Source organism: Spea bombifrons, chromosome 4 (assembly GCF_027358695.1).
Source record: "Spea bombifrons isolate aSpeBom1 chromosome 4, aSpeBom1.2.pri, whole genome shotgun sequence".
NCBI lineage: Eukaryota > Metazoa > Chordata > Amphibia > Anura > Pelobatidae > Spea > Spea bombifrons.
The window spans coordinates 29,462,052-29,475,172 of record NC_071090.1 but is presented as its reverse complement, the minus strand read 5'-3'; the positions used below and the strand labels follow the sequence as shown (position 1 = coordinate 29,475,172).

General features: G+C 38.1%; 1 protein-coding gene across 2 annotated transcripts in view; it reads left to right on the top strand.

The window, feature by feature from the left end:
• The window catches only part of PPP2R2B (protein phosphatase 2 regulatory subunit Bbeta), a 93,259-nt gene that overhangs the window by 38,810 nt on the left and 41,328 nt on the right, over positions 1 to 13,121 (top strand). The gene's annotated exons all lie outside the window — the stretch shown is intronic.

Below are 13,121 nucleotides of genomic sequence, written 5' to 3'. Positions count from 1 at the left end.
CTAACCATACCAATGAAGAAATATTTTTGGGGCGAGATGATGGTGTGGAGCACACCATCATCTCGCCCCAAAAATATTTCTTCATTGGTATGGTTAGTTGAGTCCATTTATGTATCGCTAAGCAAACTATCGGATTCGGGGCAATTATCAGGGATATTCCATTTGTTTCCATAGAGACTGCACCACATTATAAATTCTGCCTTAGAATGAAGCTTCTCACATGTGGCCCAACGTGTGGCTTGTTGGCTGATGAGACCCATCAGGCCCACCTACTCTGCCCCGTTTTCCGCATGTAGATTGCATCCTATGCACTTAATAGTAAATGTGAGTGGTTGGGGTGTAAAACACTGAAATGCCAAGGTAGTAAGGGTCTCTGGGCTGTTGAGTGTATTTTTTTTTTTTTTAATTTTGAAACTCAAGGTTTCTGAGACCCCAAATCCAGTGCCACTCCTCTGTTAAAAGAGGTTTTCAAGCCCTTCTTTATAGACATCCCCATGTCTTGGAATTTGTAAGACATAAAGGCGTCAATCAACCCTTATGACTTCTAGGCCTTGTGTTTTATGCACTTTTCCTGAAGCAAATCCCATTTTATTTTACAATGCCAATTAATATATATATACATTTTTTCTTGTTAAACATTTTCAGGTTTTGTGTGTGAGGAATGCGCCGTGTAACTAGGGTGTCACAGAACATATCAGTGCTCATAGGTGGGGTCTCTAGCGAGACAGATCACACACAAAGCTATAATCCATGGTGGGGAATACTAGCGCAAGATGACAATCTACATTAAAAATGTTTCTATATGTGATATTATATCATCAATAAATTAGTTCATCATTTTTTTTTTAAAATCAATGATCTAAGTGTTGTATTGTGAGATTTTAACCCCTTTTCGTGGTTTGGGTTTTCAATGTGTGTAGTTTTTTCCTAAAATAAGCGGTGGTCTCCCATCCCCCTCTTAGTATTGCATGTACTGTGGAGTGGGAGGATTAACCCTGTTCGTTCCCAAATGGGCGAGGAATGCATTGTAGAGGGTTACCTTTGATCAGGGAATAGCCAAGACATCCCAGTGAGTTGGTAGTTAGGAGTGCAGAGACAAACAGGTCATGTCTATCATACATGACCAAGGTTTCTACCTTTTTATCTAGTCAATGTAAGCTCTATGTGGAGTGGATGACAAAACCTACCAAGAACTCACATGGAGCGTGGTTTAGTTGCATTCTTTTGTCTTGGGTTCCTACTTTTAATATTTTGGAAACAAAATAGCGGCATTGTGAAAAATGAAATATACTAATACTATATATATATATAAATATATATATATATTTATTTTTTTTAAAAAATCTAATAATTACTATTTTTTTTTTAAATGTGTATCTAAATAGAATTGTCGTTTGATTAAGCAGACGTTCCCTTTTCTATCATGTTAAATGACAACTATCCAATATTTTCTTCTCTGGGCTTTTGTTAAAAGATTTGAGCACAAACGGGGTCTGCAAATGTTAATCAGATAAACCTTTAATAACAAGATGCATTATAGTAATGAAGACCGCAGTTGGAGGTGTCCTATTCATTAACCTCTATCCCTGCCCGGTGTTCACTGTAGAATAAGTGCTCGCTCAAGGACGACTCCTTATAGGGCACTGTGTACTAAGTAGGCATGATTTAGGGTGTGGTGTGGAGGGATCACCCCTACCTTCAGTGGAATTCAGACATTGTTCTTGGGTCATTATTTTCATACAAAGAGAGCAGAATTAACAAACAATGTGTGTCACCTCCCAAGTTATGTATATATCTATATATCTATATAGATGCCAATATCAAGTGTGTGTGTACGTATATATCTATCTATCTCAGTATATAATATATATGTGTATAGAATTTATACAGCAAATAAAGTTGATGCACTCATTTTATTTGCTGCATATATTTTTTGGATTGTTAGCACCTGGGTATATTGCAACTGCTTCCAGTCAAGTGAGTGCATTACATTCTATAGCTTTTGTTATATATATATAAACAAATTTTGTCTTTTTTTCCAACCTTAAGAAATATCTACCCCATGGTTGCAGAGAACAGACATGCCTCGTTCCGTTATTAAAGTCATAGGTGATACAATGTATTCATTTCCTGTTTTATCGGCTATCACTACATTGTTCTGATAGGGAGCTGTCATTCTGAGCCTTTTTTTTTTTTTTTTTTTGTGCTGGAATAGAAGCGTAGGTGCAGTTGGTTCAAGAATATGTATGACGTCATCTGTTAAAACCATTTCTGTGCTTTTTTCATTTATTTATGTATTTTATTATTTGGAGGCCTTGCCTTTGACCTGGGTGTGGATCAGGTTGTCTGGCAAGACAAAGTATGCAATGTCACTTGGGTACAGTAAGAATAATGTGTCATCACAGGCATGACCAAGCAGTACGGATTCTGTTTGTTTAATGGACCCTCTGAGGACTGGGCCTGTCTATAAGCAGTGCAACATGGTCTGAATTATACTGATCAGTCCCTGGGGAGCATTGCACGCTTTCCTCTAATATAAATTATGTTATCCTGTACAGCGCTACGGACTATGATGGCGCTGTATCATTTTTTTTAATTTTCTGAACCTGTCTATCTGGATTTACAGTGTTCATATTTAGATGTAAATCTTCAAATGCCACATTTCACAATTTTCCTCTATAGCTCTATTGCCTTGTCCTCAACCAACTCATATCCGGCTTGTGGATCAGTGTTAAACCCAGACCAATACTCTGACTGTGGTACATAAATTACAGACCACTTACTCAAACAGGATGTAAAATACTGAATTAATTTCGACATGTCCACCAAACCATAATGTCTCCGTAGCTTGTGACTATGACACTTAAAATCTGTTTGCATGAGTTCTATAAATGTGCGTGAAGGGTCTCCAGAGACGCCTTCCAAATCTCATACAAGCCAGCACTGGAACTGGTTGGCAGTATTCTGCGCATGTGCATTGGTAAATGGGTGAACACATCTTCTGCAAGCCAAACAGTCTGGGGCAGGGGTGGGGGAATGATGTATCCCTGTGTGCATTTTTAAGGAGAAACATGTTAATTTAAATGGGATACAGCTATCAGATACATTAAAGTGCCACTTTAATATAATGAGCAACGCCCATTAAGATGATTCTGGTATGTAGATGGCATGAGAAAAATACGTGCACTTGTCAGAAATTAGGCCTACACATGCAGCAAGAATCTTGTACAGTGTAACATGATTTCATTGTTTATATATACTAAAATGATACATGCGATCAAACAGTACCTGTTTTCTAGAATTTATAAACATTACTGACTTAATTGGCTTTTTTTTTTTTCTAACGGCAAACTTGTGCAGATGTATCAAAGTCCACCAACATTGGCCGTACCGCCATACCTGGGAACTCTCCAGGTTTGTCTCAACAATTTAGCCATTTCCAGTGCCCATCCTATTCTCCTGCCACTTCCAACCCATTTCAGGTTACCAGGGCTAGCCCATTCCCTCCCACGCCTAACTATGCCCCTCATGTGGCTAGGCTTCCTTTGTGTATGGCTAGCCCTGTCATGAAACCACTCCGAAAAGGGTAACCTGCCATGGGTATGCTCACCACCCAAAGACCTCCTGGATGGTCTTTCAGCTGATTACAGCTCTAATAACTCCTGAAGTGAGTATCCCAATTGTGATATTGGGATACTCCTATATATAATTTTATTGAAATTGTCACTTTAAATCAAGCTTATTAATTCTTCCCATTTACATACATGGCCAAAAAGCAGTGCAACTACTCTAGGGGAACCAGTAGAGCATTTCATGCATTTAATTTATGCTACTCCAGAGATTATCATTTAGCATTGCATTACATAAACTTGCTAATGTCCATGTAAGTACACCAAGCTGCAGGGTGTACTGGTTTCTGGAGATGGCATCCTCCATGTTGCGTTCAAAGAGCTGTAAACCGGTGTCCTCTGAGTGCAGAACATGTGCCAGCTGTCTGAATTCAACGACTCTCTGGCCTAGAGGCTCGCTCGCCGATCTCACTTTGTGTAACAGAATGCAGATTATACATTGATCTCTAGGTCCTTGCTTTGGCAACGAGCGCAGATACATTAATGAACATCTCCTGAAATGTACCCATTGTATCAAAACAATTATCCTTGGCCAATTACTAACTAGTCGCCTTCGGCTAAAATGAACGCAAAGCTAATTTGCACCCTTTTTTTTGTATGAATAATAAAACTTTATAGTATTTGCATTCTTCTCATAATTTGAGAGCTCTTTGTCTTTTGTGACCTACAGCACTGATTTACTCAGACCATGTAAGATCAGAGTAATTCTGCGCTGAAAATAGTTATTCAAACCAATGTCAAGACATTTTTGGTATAATACAGGGTAATCTGATTTCAATAGCTTTTTAAGGGGGGGCACTTTTCTAGTAGTTACACAGAGATGCTATTAAAGTGGGGGTATTTGCAGGAGAATTAAACATTTAAAATTCCATAATATCATAATTTACATGTCTTCTACATAAGAAGGTGGTCCTCTTCCGTTCCACTGTGTTTTTCTTGGTGATTTACTTGTGAAGAAGAGCATGTAGATTCAGCATACAACTTTACTACACTTGTGCATTTGGATTTGTACAAATCGGAAATCTATGAATTTTGGTAAATTCAGCAATTCGTATGAAGCCCCGACCATGAGGTCAGACCCCCCGCTGAGTTGTTTGCTTTGTATTTGTCCAAAATTTGTAGACTCTCACACTCATTCCCGTTCACTCACGCTTTCTTAATGTTTTCCTATCTTCTCTGCCGACCACGTCTGCTTCCACTTCTTCTATCTCTTATCTTCTTTCTGCTATCTTCAGCCATATCTCTGGGGACATAACCCGGCAGGAACTTCAGTTTGTGTTATGGTAAAATGATGACGTTTTCAGTGATGTCCTCTCCCCGATTGGCGAATCTGGGAGAGCGCATCACCGCAAGCGCCTCCATTTTGGCGGAAGTTCCCGCTGGGTTATGTCTACGGTGATGCAGACGAAGATAGAAGATAGCAAATTGAACATTAAGTGGAAGGCGGAAGTGGTCGACAGAGGAGGTAGGGAAACATTTAGAGAGTGTGAGAGAGAGAGTGAACGTAGGGACCGGGAAAGAATTTAATTCTAAATTAAAAATGGAAAACCATTCCACTTAAGATTAAGGGGGTAGTAGAAGTATCATTAAACGCTCATCTACAGACACCAGGCAAGCCAGAAGGCTCGTTTTTCCCTCAGAAACCTCATGGTGCTGCCACAGCCACAAGGGATTCTGGGTAGGCACATGCAAATAAGGTCAACAATGATCACCTTTTGCCTCTATATCCACTTTATACATGGATCCCTTGAAAGTAATTGTCCACTGTATGACAGAATTAAACATTTTTCCAAATTTTTGGCTGAACTAAATGGGCAGAAAACGAATGAGCCAAAAATGAACCGGAAAATACTGGACTCTTCCTCCAAGTCCAGTCAAAAATATACAAATGAAACTGAAGTGCATGGTGTAGAACGCTATATATTTTTATTTTGCATTAATATGCACGTGTAGAACATGCAGTATTTAGAGGGATGTAGAAATGATCTTCTGTGTCTACATTTCTATATAATAACTATACATTAAATTGGTAACAATACTTGCAAAGGCAATTTTCTATGTAATCTGGGACAAAAAGGAATAGTATCTATTAGTATAAAGAACTTGATTACGAATTAAAATACTACATACCACAAGAGCTACATGTGTGCAAAGAGGAGGGAGAGAAAAAAGAGGATCACAAATGAGAAATGTTGATAGCCAAACATGATGGCTCCCTGGTGAGAATGGAATGAGAAGGCATTAAAGGGAACATACGCTTCAGGGAGAAGTCTACTGGTTTCTAGCCTTGCTTTTAACTGTATTTTAATGAACGTATCTCATGCATATTGAGTGAATGTTGCATTTGTAAGCGGCGGTATTTTTAGCCGTATTGTACTATTAATTCGTCGTGTAATGGCTTTGGTGATATTAAATGATGATCGTTACGGTAAGGAACTAAAGAACGGTTTACACTGTAATCTGGACTAGCTTCAATTAAATGGCGTCTGTTTAATAACTACTTTGGCACTGCACAGCCAAATAATGCTTATAATAAAATGGTGTGTCTAGGTAAAACTTTCTGATACTTCTGATACTTTAAATCAGCAGATATTGGATATTTTCGGTAGAAATGGCACTATAAAACACCGCTTTGTGTGCACTCTTTCCAGGATACTAGGATTCCCTGTATAAAAACAAAAACCTTGGGTAGCCTTGCCTATGTAATGGGCAGTTCTTAGGATAGGTGTACCCACAATGAAGTTCCCCAAAAAGCATGCCTACCATTATAATCATCCAAGGTAATGCTTGGGCAGAGAGGTGAGTGAGAAACCAAAACACCAAGAACATGCTCAGAATTATCAAATTACGAGGCTACTAAACCTAAAACCATGCCCATAAGTCAGTGAATATGACTAAATGAAGGTGTTTGGTCTACATGGGGGGGGGGTATGGTCAGATGGGATTCTCTCGACCTCTTGGGATATCACATTTGTGGAAATTAGATTAGGTTCAGCACCAACAACCTCTCCCACCTGACCCCTTTAATGTTCTGTTTATGCTTTTGATTCGAAAGGTCTGGTTTTCTGAATCGATCCTCAGAAATACATTTGTAGATTTGATGTAAATTTACAAACCACCGAGTTCTCAAAATTAGGAGAGACTGTATGTTGAAATGTTCAGTGACTCGAGTTTTATCTCCGTCGTTATCGTACAAAGCTTATATAAGCAGTCTGGGTCCCAAACCAGGCTGACATAACATGAGTCCACATAAGAAGTCCACATAAGAAAAATGTTGTGTTGAGTAGCAGCTGCGAATACAGGCCCTACATAAAGAGATTTGAGCTCATAGGTGTCAGGTCCAGAATATGGTCAACTTCTCTTCAAAGCAGTAAAAACATAATCATGGATGTTCTTAGCAATAATCTAGGTGACATGAAAAAGTCCTCAAATTGAATAACTTATACTTTTTAAGTAGTGCTATATAACTTATGTTTTGTTTTTAGATCTCCTGTACAGTTTATCTTTATTACATTTTGGTGACAAGGACACAATTGGGTGTTAGGATCTAGGATGTCTACTAGCGAGCCAGCTGTCTGTCACTTATTGTTACTATCTGCCTGCCACAGTTTCAGTATCGTTTGCTTAATATGTCGTGTTCTTGAGGTCTGTGCCAACTAATGGCGCTCTTTACAGGATTACATATAGAGGGAGCATACAGACTCTCTCAAGGACCGGTTCATGAGTAATACACTTCCCCTCTGAAGATACAAGGGCACATGTGTTCTTAAACGACACAGAACACCTAGAGCCGGGCGTACCTCGCTGTCTCACGACAAATAAGCAACACTTGTTTAATCCATGTGATAGACCGTTAAAATGCACTCAAAATAAATTATCCGCTATTTAAAAATAAAGAAGAAATCTGCGTCACTCTTAGGCATACATTTTTTTTGGTATTATATATACATTATAGTTGTTGAATATTACACACCAATCTTTTAATTTCTAAAATTAGATTATTCCAAATATGCCAGTTTTGCGTTTTAACTAGAAACGAGCTGTTAGTGATCGCTGCATATATGCAATATACAGTATTGTAAGTGCCTAATGTGTCTGTAGTTGGGCCATTAACACATAGATTACCTTATTTTGGCTAAGCATGTGTTTAAAAACCCCCAAAACAAAACGGACGAGAGCCATGAAAGAAAGATAAAATACCCCGTTAGTGCAGACTGGCCCTGCTTGATAAGCCATGTATAATGCAATGCGAATTTTCAGGACCATGGACAGATACTCAGTGGCGAGCTCTACCCACAGCAAGAGTCAATCTTTTTTAATGCTTCCCTCATGTATTATATATGTATATGGGTCATTATCCAAACCGGTTATTAAACAAATAAATTAGGAGGTTTCATTACTTAACAGCAAGCAATTCATTTTAGATGATAATCCCAAAGGAACGTGCCTTAAATGTTGGTCGTTATAGTAAAAGTCATATGTCACTTTGACTTCTCATTTGGCTATTAACCACTTCATGTGTACAGTATGCTGAGGTTTTCTTTGAAGTGTAATATTTCTTTCCTCCCAGTATATATTGATTAATCATATAAACCAATATTTATATTTTTTTTCCAGTCTGCCTTGCAAACTACTCATTAGAGACTCATTTTATTGTATAATATAGCTAGGTTAGCTAGCCTATTAAAAATAAAAAATACAAATTCCGCTATTTTGGCAAATAGAATACAAAATGTAATGATTTTATTTCCTTACTTGCGGAGTAAATGTACTCGTAGAATAAGGACGAGACTCATGCCCCACAATCTATTAAAATGTAAAATATTCACCTACTGTTAATTTACATTTTAACTAGCCAAGCTGCAAATATAAAAAATAAAAAGAAAATCGTACATATTGCTTCTCGCACATCTAAAATCTAAAAATGCATACATATTTTATTACGTTCAGTGATGTAGAGAGTATTAGAGAATTGCCTTACACTTCGGTGATGTGCTTTCTTTTTCTTATCCTTCTCCGGCACTGATGGGATATGCCGTATAAATATTTTAGTTGTCTTCTACTGTGGGATTAACAAATATTTCCATCCGTATAAAATGTATAATGTGTCTGATTTTCTGCCCTTGAGGGTTAGAAGAAAAATGTTTAAAAATTCTGTGCAATTTGGGGTTCTGTGTCACTCCTTGGCCTTTAAGAAACCGTGTGAGCAGCAGTTATTATTCTGCGCAATTCTGAAATGAAAATGAAGCAAATTCATTCTCTTCTCTAAGGCTACAATGCAAGTGTTTCTTAAGCTATCTTGAGGTAGTTAACTGTTGTGCCAATAAATTCTGAAGACGGCGAACAAATTTGTTCCACCCTGGAAAAACATGCTTTTTTTTTCTGTTCAAAAATATATATTTCTTTTGTTGTTTTTACCCTTTACGCTCATGTGCTTTGTCTTCCAAACACAAATATAAAATATATACACAGTATGTGTGCGTGTGTGTGTATATATAATATATATCCATATATTTAAGTCATCACTGCCTTCTGGATTTATTGGATCGTATATGACAAAGTAGTAAAAATATTCAGTTGTATGTTTATTATATTTATACTTTTCAGGCACATTTTTGTTATGTCGTTTCTGTTGTGCACTATAGACAGGTTATTGCTAGATCGGCTAAGACATTGGGCAGATCCAGAACTCTGGAGTGGCCAAGCTGATCAACTAAATGGTCCCACCTATACTTATCAATAAATCTTTAGAAGGCACTCAAGGTGAATACTTATTCTGTACACTTGATTTTGGATGGGGCAACAGCAAGGTATGGCGTGTAAACTGGCTTCTTAATTTTAATGGTTAAGTTCCATTAGAACCATATCCCTTCTTTATATCATATCCTATTACATGGGAGATCATTTGAACCCAACCAGTCTGTAGCCATTGTGTTGGTCTCTGTCTCTTTAAAGCCTTGCTTGGAAGGTTCACATCAGCAGTTTAAAAAAAAAAACCTTGAATTTTCTATATTACATTTTCTGGAGTGTTTACTAATAAATAAAAGTGACTAGACTGCTTTGAACGATATGAATGGTACTATTACAGCCTTTTGAGGTAACAAAACCCCCTACATTTATATCAAACATTTTTCTAATGCATCACCAATTTCCTTGTGTCTCCTAGAATAGAAGAGATAAAGGGCTAAATATGCAAGTTAATTAGAGGCTAATGTTACAGTTTAAGGTTTTGCCCCGGTTCCTTTGAGAAAAGCAGATGGTGTCTCTGCAGGAAATGCCTTCGGCCATTTTGTACACCGAAGAAAAATACTTATATAGGAACTTGCATGTGGTTTTTGAACGCAATTTGAATGCAATTTTCCTTATTTCATAAATTCTTGATTCCTCTATCAATACAAGTTGAATGTGTAGAACCAAAGATAACAAAGAACCTTTACACGAACTAACCCAACACTGGACACCCTATACCACAAAATTACAGATGTAACAGACGTGACTTGGTTTGCTTTTTTTCTACCCTTTTTGCCATGACAAAACATGAATGCCTCATGCTAGGATTGCATGACTGTTGTCTGACAACATCACCAGTGCTTCTATGTATAAGTATTGCCAGGTCTTAATGTCTTTATGATCCAGCGGTGAACAACCCCTGTCATTGTTGCTGGAAAACTGAGGGGTTTTTTTGTTAACCTGGAGTGGTTTCTTTGTTAATGATTTATCTAAGACCTAGGCCCGGTAATATAATTACTTCTGCTTTCTATTTTATGTACTGTTTTCTACTAGTTGTATTCTTCTTTCCTCCCCATTTAGAAAAATTCGGCCTAATAAGGGGGATTAGTTATAGGCATAACCGGGAACTCTGTCCAGCCCCCCTCCCCCACACACATACAATTCCATGGCATTTTAGGCTAGCAGCCTCTTATTGGAAGCTAGCCTTGTCCATCCGTCAAACAGCTGTATATATTGAATTAATAAAATGTAAGCATTTTGTTGACCGTGTTTTTGTGGTGTCCACTACCATTGTCCAATAGAGAAGATAATCATACAGCTGGTCACATCTTCTAGCCCATCTTTTCAACATCTAGATACATGTGAATTCCAAAAGCGAGAACGCGGTTGGTGTATTCTCACCCATTTCTTGATTGATTTTTAAAGCTACCTATTATGGAATAGCATCAAGTCACAGACAAGACTACGGCCATTCAGGAAAGGTGTGAGGAAAAAGTTCTAGTTTGTAAAACAGAAATTGCTTACATTTATGCAGACGTCTAGAGTTCTCTTTGGGTGAATAAATGTCTGTGCGAGTGTTATTGCAATCCAGGAATAATGTACCATGCGCAAGTCTTCCACATATCGTTGGGAATGCACCTGATCACAGCATCTGGAAGCCCTTCTGTTGCCCATTCCATGAGAACAGTGTAAGGCATTCTAGCAATTCTTAGGGGATAAAAGCAAGTTTTATAAAATGTGCATAATCTGACATCTTATGTTCTAACTAAAAAATAAATTCAGCCTAGAATTTAGCATTTATGGCCATTAAAACATTTGAGAGCAGATCAGAACCATTCGGCCATCTAGTCTGGCCGTTGCTGCTGATGTAGAAACTCTGACTTTAATCAGTCCTTGGTCTACTCTTTGCTTCGGATAGCTTTATGCCTATCCAATGCATGTTTAAAATCTCTCACTGTTTTAGCCTCTACCACTTCTGATGGGTGACTGTTTTATGTATCTATCACCCTACCCTCTCAGTTAAGTAAAAATGTAGAAAGTGTGTTACTTTGTGTAGATTAACTGGTTTTGATTTGCAGAGATGGGACAAGTTGCCTGAGAAAGGTTTGGAGTGGAGATGGACATGCTCTAAGCCAGATCAGGAATAACTTTCTGATTGAATGCCAGTGTAGACAATTGCACATACGTTGTAGGGACGTTATTGCTAAGCTGTCCTTACTATCTGTTGCCATTATACTGTAGAAATCATTCTGCCACTCAGTCACCAAACAGAATGCATGAGTAGATTTAGCAAACTCGCTATTTCAAACTGGATACCAATAATCAACTCCGTAATCAAACTCTCTAACAATTTCCCATAAACCCACTTGGCACTTGATTCTTGTTGCATGTACAATTCTTAGGTTCCACAATGTAAGTGGTTGATCCCATAACTCTTCTAATAAACGGACTGTTTAAGGTTCCAGACAGCCTCACCAAAATGCATATAAAGTACTTCTTAAAAGAAAAAAGCACTTAGGAAGAAGCTGCAGCTTCCTTGCTTCACGGTTTGATAGCTCTTGCCACTGATTGGCTGCTGGAATGCACGTGCAGTGGTGTTCGCCAAGCCAGAGCTGGAGCTGACTGGTGGTATGTGTATCACACGGGGGGTGATGTGTTTGGTTTAACACATCTACTACATGGAACATAGAGTTGGAAACAGACAAACGTTAGGCACACATTTTGCACATAAATCACCTGTGGCCCTTTCTTCCAGAAAATGTGCTTCTTAATAGTGCAAAGATGTTGCTGCGTACCAAACAATAAGTACCAATGGCCTGCTGAATTTGTACCGCATCATTGTATAAATTACAAACATACTGGATAATGTATCTATGAGGCTTCTCTGTGGTATGATGGATAATATGAGGATTCGTCTAGGTATAGGTTTGTATTCAAGTGTTATATCCTGTGATATTTTGATACAAGTTGCAGATGACCTTGGAAAGTGCCCACGTGGCAAAAAGCCCTTGATAGGGAATTGTTTGACTGATCTTTCTTGACAGTCTTTTGCCAAAAATAGAAAAGAAATTGATGTGAGTAATCTTTTGTTGAATCTGCTATTTGCTTTAGTTATGACAGCCATCCACATAGGCCTAACGTATGAAGTGGCCCTAGGCATTTTAGATTTCTGCCGGTTAGGCATGACTACGGACACGGAAAGCTATGATAAAATACCAGTGGGAGAACCACAGTCGTCCAGTCTTGCTGAGACATTTATAAGCCAGCTCTACAATAGTACACCATGTCCGATATGGATGTGTAAGAGTTCTTTCCCTACTGTACCTGCAAGTTTTAAAATGATCTCAATAAATAATAACCCTTTAAAAACACCTCATTAAGATGCTGGGCCTGACATTCACCAGTTGCGCTAGACAAATGGTTCTAGCACTGGTTCTTCCTAGCTCAGGAATCCGCTTGGAGTGGCGTGACACTGAGGTCTATCCAGTGAAAGGATTGCTCCCCAAAACCAGAAGACTCCCCAATTTTGTGAAATAGTTACGCACAAGAAAATGACACATTCCTTGCAGGCTCAAAACCCTAAATGTTTATCTAAATCTTGAAAATCTTTGACAAACCAGCAGTCAAGACCAAGGGCCATTATTTAATTTTATTGGAATATTTCATGTTTTTTTTTTGTGCCTCTAGGTATCATTTTTCTTGTGCTAGAAACCACCCTCTTAAAACAAATTACTTAATTAATTTCCATAACAAAACAATAGA